This window comes from Protopterus annectens, chromosome 10.part0 (assembly GCF_019279795.1).
Source record: "Protopterus annectens isolate FY-2018-M chromosome 10.part0, PAN1.0, whole genome shotgun sequence".
NCBI lineage: Eukaryota > Metazoa > Chordata > Ceratodontiformes > Protopteridae > Protopterus > Protopterus annectens.
Window position 1 is genome coordinate 532,717,921 of NC_056744.1, and position 7,315 is coordinate 532,725,235.

The window sequence follows — 7,315 nt, forward strand, 5'->3', positions numbered from 1 at the left end:
AACATTGATGTAAGTTACACCCTTAGATATTATATTATTGTATGACTATATAATATATATTTTTTGTGTGTATATATTTTATGTGCTTTTTTACATATTTTCTTATACACAGATATTTTTATGCCTGTTTATTGCAATATTTTCAGTAGTTGTTGAATGTGAAGTGTCAATTTTTTTTTCCTTCATATCTACCAATGAATCAGCTTTTTATTATTAAGTCTCTATAGCAGCTCTCCAATAGGAGTCTTTTTAATACTATATAAGAATGTTTAATGGAGATATATAGTTAAGCCTGATGAAGCGTCCCGGAGACGTGAAAGTGCTCACTGTTTTATTTGTCTTAATAAAATCTCTTTTGGAATCTGTTTGGAGTTCATTTGGTTGGCTTCAATTGTCGTGGTGTATCCTCTTTATATGCTGTTTGGACTTTATTGTTTTTTGAGAGGATACTTTATCCTGTTTTGTGCTCTACTTGTCTTTAAGATCCTAAAGATGACCAACCTTTTTACAAGATCTCAGTTGGAAAACTGCTTTCAGAAACTGCTTAACAAAGAAAGAGGAGGATCCATAAGCAGACATACTGAAATGGCCACAAGATGAATTTTTATAGAGGAATAAGTGAGGCCAGGGGAAGTAACTCACACAAAAAAATTGAGCACCAGTGGTACAAAATCCACGATGGGCCTCTGGTTATTGGCTAGGCACCAAATAGAAAACTACTTTCACTTACCAACATAGAATTTTCTAGTTTCAGGCTTCCTTACCTCCTTTATTACCTGCTGCATGTCCTCCTGAAATAAATGCCTAAAAGGTATTAAAATTGAATCATCCAGGCAGTTAGTTCAAGTTGCTTGATATTAAGTTGTAGCAAAATTCCCCATTTTGTGTGAGTAGATCCAGTGTGTGAGGAAGATTGTGGAAACTGGCCCTTGGCCAATTCCATAAGAAGGAAGAAACAATGCTGCCTGGGCCAAAAGAGATCACCACAATTATTTTTGGGGCATTCTTTTGAATTTACAGAATTACTCTGGATATCAGTGGAAAGGACAAAAATTGATTAACATTCCCATCCAATGAAATGAACATGCATCTGTTTTCCAGGCTTGCTTGCAAGGATTCCTGGAACAAAACCTGTTTAGTTGTCTGTTTTGAAACAAGGCAAACAGATCTATTTGCGGTGTTCCCCACAACTGGATGAACTCCTGTAAGACATCCCCATTCAGGGTCTGACCTGGTATTGCTTAGCTTGTCTGCCAATATGTTTTGCTCCAACAGAAATGTAAAATGCTTGAAGGGTAAAGGAATACTGAAGAGCTAACTCCCAAGCTATCACTGCCAGCTTGTAAATGGGGTATGGCCTTGTACTTCCTTGCTTGTTTATATACTACAGGACTGTGGTATTGTCTATAATCACTTGGAGAGATTCTGGGGATCAAAGGTGGTGGACAGCAAAGCATAGTTCACAGCCAACATCTATTTTAAGCTGATGTGCTTTGGTCTGGCAGAAGGATTCTAAAGGTTTTGCACTTTTACCCCTCTCAAAACTGGTTCCCAAGCAAATTTGACATGTCTGTGGTGACAGATTGGATTGAACCCTGGGTGTGATAAGAGAAGGGTGACCTGGGTTCAGCTGAATTTGTTGTATCCACTAGTACAGTTCCTTTATTTATAAATTGACAAACAGGAGTGTGATACTCGAGAAAATGCAAGTGTTGGGTCCATGTTTTTCTTTTTTTATAGAAACCACTATCTTTCTCATTAGTAATCTGGCTAGAAGTATCATAAGAATCATAGATGCCATGAACTCTGGGGCTCTGAAAAATTCTCTTACAGAAGTCTGAGACTGATTGGAGAAGTTTTGGAAAAATTCCAAATAAAGATACACCTTGTTGTTTTTGTTGTATCTTTCGGCTTGTCCTGGTTAGGGGTCGCCACAGCGGAACTCCGGTCCGCTAATGATTGGCAGCAGATTTTTACGTACCGAGTTGCCAGCCCTGACGTACAACCTTCAACGAAGGTACGCCCATTCACGCATGTCTCCACAAAGAAGACGCTTTAGTTGAGAATTGAACAGGACAACACTACCGCAGCACCACCACTGCAGTCCAAAAGATACACCTTGTCTTGTGCTAAAAAGGATTTTTGGAAAAAAGACTCTATAAGGCATCCCAGAAAAACAATAATGTGAGAGAGTCACGGAGGATTTTGCAACATTTATTTGAAAGTCCAGATTGGTCAAAAGAGGCATTCAGATAAATACGCTACAAAGATAAGCAAGTCATCTAAATAAGGAAAAATGTAAATGCCATTCAGTCTGTAATAGGCTATGACTGAAGCTAGATGTTTTGTGAATACCCTTGGAGCTGTAGACAAACCAAAGGGTAATGCAGAGAACTGATAATGTGATCCAGAAACATAGAATCTTAGAAATTTCCTGCAGCCTATGGTTATGCATACCTCCCAACCCCTTAGCTCAAGAAATCTGGACAAAGACAAAAATAATGTGGGGACAAAGGCCCAAAAATTGGGACAAATTTTAAATATTGCTCTTATACACTTATAAAGTTGCTACAATAAAAGGTTTTGTGTTACCATGCATTTTCTGAAGAATATAAAATCAAAATCAAATGCATGTCCTTATTCAGTGACTTCATTCCTTAGTGATTCAAGAGAAAACCACACATTTTATGAGGAATGGACCAAAAATATGAGGCAAAAATCTGGGCATTTGAGAATTATGGCTATGGGAATATGATAGTTATCTTTTAGGTCTAGAATTACCAAGCAACTCATGCGAGGAATGAGGAGTGACAAGATGCCAAATAACTTTTACCCAACAGAGTTTATCAGGGAATAATAATCTCCTTTATTACAAAGAAAGGCATGTTTATGGGAGACCAGGAAATCAAGGCTGTGTCTCCTTGAATAGTAGAATCATCAGATGTGGCAGAGTAAAGCAGCATTTTATTCTATTTAATGTATTTTGTGAATGAGTAGACACTTGGTTATTGTTGCACAAAAATACAGCAATTCTTCATCATTTGGAGAGTAAGAAAAAAATCCAGAAATGTTCAGGAATACCTGGTCATTGATTCCGTTGTAGAAAAATCAGCATCAGGTAATTAATACCAGCTGTAAACATAAGCATTTCTCTTCTTCTTCTCTTATTTCAGTGCCAGCTGCAAGTACACATGTTGGTCTACTTCTATAGACTGCTGTCTACTTGTGAGACCAGCAAAAAAAATGTCATACATCACTTCCACTATAGAGAATTATACTAATTACTAGTCAGACTGACTACTTACCTTCTAAGCTTTGTTTGCACTTGTTTATCTTTTTACTACACACTCAAACAACCCCACCAATTTAGTCCAGAAATAGAGTTCTTAAACTGATTCCAGTAATGTCATGTAAATCAAGTACAGACCTCACTTTTCCCCCAAATTTCCAATCTTATTTTCTTTAGCACAACAAGACTTGTGAATACATTTCATTCCACAACAGTGTTTAACATTCTTTTTTAACATCAGTTTTGCCATTGGGATTGCATGAACTGCAACACTTATATCTATGGCATTTTACTTACATAAGGTAGCCTGGCATAGCTTTGCAAGAGTTTGTACAAATCTGATTCAAATGTATTTGCTTTGCCAGTTTACTGCCCCTCTTTCTGTTGCTGTTTTTAATTTTTTTACTTTTTTTAATGAAGATCAAAACCACCATTTAAAAGCATTCTCCTATATGAAATGCCTCAGTCAAAAACACAATTGTATTCAACCTGCTCAGAAATCACAGTACCAGATAACTTTTTTGTTTTGGCATGAAGCACAATAGCACGCTTCCTTTTTTGCAGAACCATATGTGAAACCTGAATTTTTCAGTTCAACAATAGCAAAAGTTTAGATGAAACCAAAAGTATTGCTCTATAGTGTCTTAACTGCTGGTAACAGTGGCATGCATAAATGCTTTAGAAGGTCCTTTAGAGCCATTAGACTAGTATTTAACCATGCACCTGAAATATTTAAATAACTACAGTTCATCACCATATTTATTGTAGGCATTCAGCATATGTTGTTGTGTCTTTCAGCTTTTCCCGTTTAGGGGTCGCCACAGCGGAACTCCGGTCCGCTAATGATTGGCAGTAGATTTTTACATGCCGAGTTGCCAGCCCTGACACACAACCTTCAGTGAAGGTACGCCCATTCACGCACATCTCCACACAGAAGAAGCTTTAGCTGAGAATCAAACAGGACAATGTCTTACTGTGAGGCGACAACGCTACCGCGGCACCACCACCGCAGTTCGCAGCGCCGGCTATGAGAATACTTTATCCAATTTTCCAAACAGCTCATCAAAACAGACTTACCTAAAACTGCAGCTTCTCCTTATGTGTGTGTGTGTGTGTGTGTGTGTGGGGGGCAGGGGTATACTTTCTTTCTCTTCACATCTAGTCAGTTTTCACATCTAGTCAGTTAATTTGGCCTGGTATTAAGAAGTGTTTAATTCTACTAATGAACTGTTACTGGAATGAGATGGACAAATACTTGCTGCACTTGAGTTTAACTTATCCTGTCTGGATCATTTAATCACAAGCTCATACAGGTAGGGTTTGTACGATACGCTTAGTAGACTGTGCAGAGTAAAGTTTAAGACTATTCATCTAATCAACAAAATAAGATGATTGGCAGGCTGCTGTGATGAATCAATGAAATGTACTATGTCTGGAAACAGTAGAGTAGACGGGACCAACAGACATAATGGTGCAGTTGAAATGAGTGCTGGTTTTCTAATTCAGTAAACCATGTCAGTCTACCACCATGATTTACTGAGTTGCAAAAGCTTTTTTTTTTTTTTTAATCTTTCAGGTAATGGTGGGGGTGGGGTGGGGGTGCCCTTGCGCCGGAGCCTACATCCACCACTGGCATTGTAAGGTGGTTGGTTGCCCCTGGGAAAAAAAAAAAAACGTCTCTAAAGGAGAACAAAAATTCTTGGCATTTATTATTCTCTTGTATTTTCATAGTTTTTTTGCAATTGTTGAGTTTTGCACTTATGAGTCTCTGAATTACAATAGGGAGCTGGCCAAATGCTTTTCCCCTGGGCTACACTTTGCCTCTCCTCCCATCCTTCACAGGATTACATCACTGGAAAGAACCAGTTCAACCTTTCCCCCTAAGGAGAAGTAGGACCATCCTCTCATTGTCAGCTTCAGCAGACGCCTGATCCACTAATGAAATGCAGGTAGCCTTGGTCATAGTCAGGTCTTGGTCCCTCTACACCAACAGAGCTGACTTCCACAGTGTTACTTTTTATCTGTCACTGATTATGATTTTTTTTTTCCATAATCAAACTTACAAGCATATATAAAGCACATACATAAAGGTACAACTGGAAATACTACTACTCAGTAAAACTTGAATACCTATCATGTTAACATTTACAGAGAGAAAAAAAATGCAATGTCAAAAGTGCCGTACTATCCTATCGTTATACAGTGTTACTATGGAATTGTGTAAAAATTGTATGATATGATAAAATATAAAGCAGATATTTAAATGCTACAAACATATTTGAAATCATATCTGGTCACTTTTATGGGAATTTAACCACTTTGTGGAAGATTATAAAAAAGGAGAAACTTACCCAGATGATTTCAAAAGCAGGAGTTTTCAGAATTGTAAACCAAACTCTGCAGCAATGAAGTTCCTGTTGTGTTCATCTGTTAAAAGGTTCTCGGTGTCAGCAAACCAGAAATATACTTCTTGAATGTACACTCGAAAAAAGCAAACAGTTCTAAGCTTAACCATGGAAGCAAGTCACAGAAGTATTAGCTGTTTTTGACATGCATTTTTATAGGTTCTGTTTCTCATGTTAAGGAATTATCGAGGTAGTAATACTACCCACCTGTCTGTTCTTGACAGGCACTTTCTGGTTTTTCCTCTTTTCTCACGCTTTGCTCCTCCCCTTCTCTCTCTCTCCATCCATATATGACATATCAAATTCTTATTGCTCTTTGCCGAAAGATTTAACTTTAGCATTGCACGTGAATGCAAATACAATACAGCTGACTTTTTACAGCTGTTCATTACTTTGATAGGCAGTTTACATTCATCCTATCTGAGGACATTGTGTTTGTAGTTAAAAATAGGTACTTCCGTACTAAATACCTCTTCAGGAAATGCTGTTGCAGCATCAGGACTAATTAATTTCACAGTAGCCTTTTGTCTGTTGTCAGGAGATACTCAAGTGCCTGCCTCTGTGATGGATAACAGTTGTTATTTTGCAAAAAATTGCAAATGATTAAGAACTTTAAGTGCAGTTTGACTGGTGTGTGCTACATATCTCTCATCCTCTTAGCACAAGAAATCTAAACAAAGCCTAAAATAATGGGAGGACAAAGGCTCATAAATAGGGACAGATTTTAAATATTGCTCTTATAAACTTAGAATGTTGCTAGAATAACAGGATTTGTTTTCACATGGATTTTCCAAAGGATACGAATTTAGGTTGCAATATCAGGTTTGCCTGCACCATATGGAACTCTTTTGCCTGTGGGGATTCTGCTGCCACTGTGACACAATGGAAGTTTTTTACACCTTTTCTTTACTATAGCCCTGCCATCTTGTTTAGTTATGTCTGCTGAGCAACATGTTAAAAAATAAGGCTGGTCACTGGGCTACTAGCTGCAATGCTATTAAACTACAAATAGTTTGATTTCTCTAGGTTCCCCTATTGGGACTGTTCAGTACTCCAATGCTGTTTGTTTTGTGAATGGCATGCCTTCCCAAAGACGGTGATTTGCATATGTAGTCTGTGCATGGAGAATAATGCCTTCACAAAGATATGCATTGCACTGGCTGGATTTATAAAAATATGCAACTGTTATCTAGATATTGTTCTATAAGTGTATTCCAATAAAGAAAGCTGTAGGGAGTATAAGTTAATGAGGAATTCATAGGCAAATTGTGTAGTGCACATGGGCTTTTTACATAATTCTCAGCAACATGCAGCTGTGCAACAATGGAACACTTTGCAAAAGCATGTGCAGATGAGTGCATAAACACTTGGAAATTATTTAGCATAAAACATGGGTGAACAATGAGATGTTGATGAAATGAATTACAAAAAATTGTGTGGTTTACAGACATCAGCACTGGTGCATGCATGTCTCAATGTGAAAATTTGCACAGCACACAGAAATGACATCATTATACTCATTAGCAACAATGTTTGCAGTTGTAGCTGTTTACTCTTTGCAGCATTTATTTGCTTTAGTCACTGCCAGTATTAACATGGTTACATAGCCTCACAGGACTAG

At 37.7% G+C, this 7,315-nt stretch overlaps 1 protein-coding gene across 3 annotated transcripts in view; it reads right to left on the reverse strand.

Annotated features, from left to right (window-relative positions):
• RNASEL (ribonuclease L) overlaps window positions 1–5,908 on the reverse strand; it is a 236,534-nt gene extending 230,626 nt beyond the window's left edge. For all 3 annotated transcript variants that reach the window (XM_044085389.1, XM_044085390.1, XM_044085391.1), the window contains exon 1: window positions 5,641–5,908. The gene's annotated coding sequence lies outside the window, so the exon portion shown is untranslated. The remainder of the gene's footprint in view (window positions 1–5,640) is intronic.
• Window positions 5,909–7,315: the final 1,407 nt, after the last annotated feature.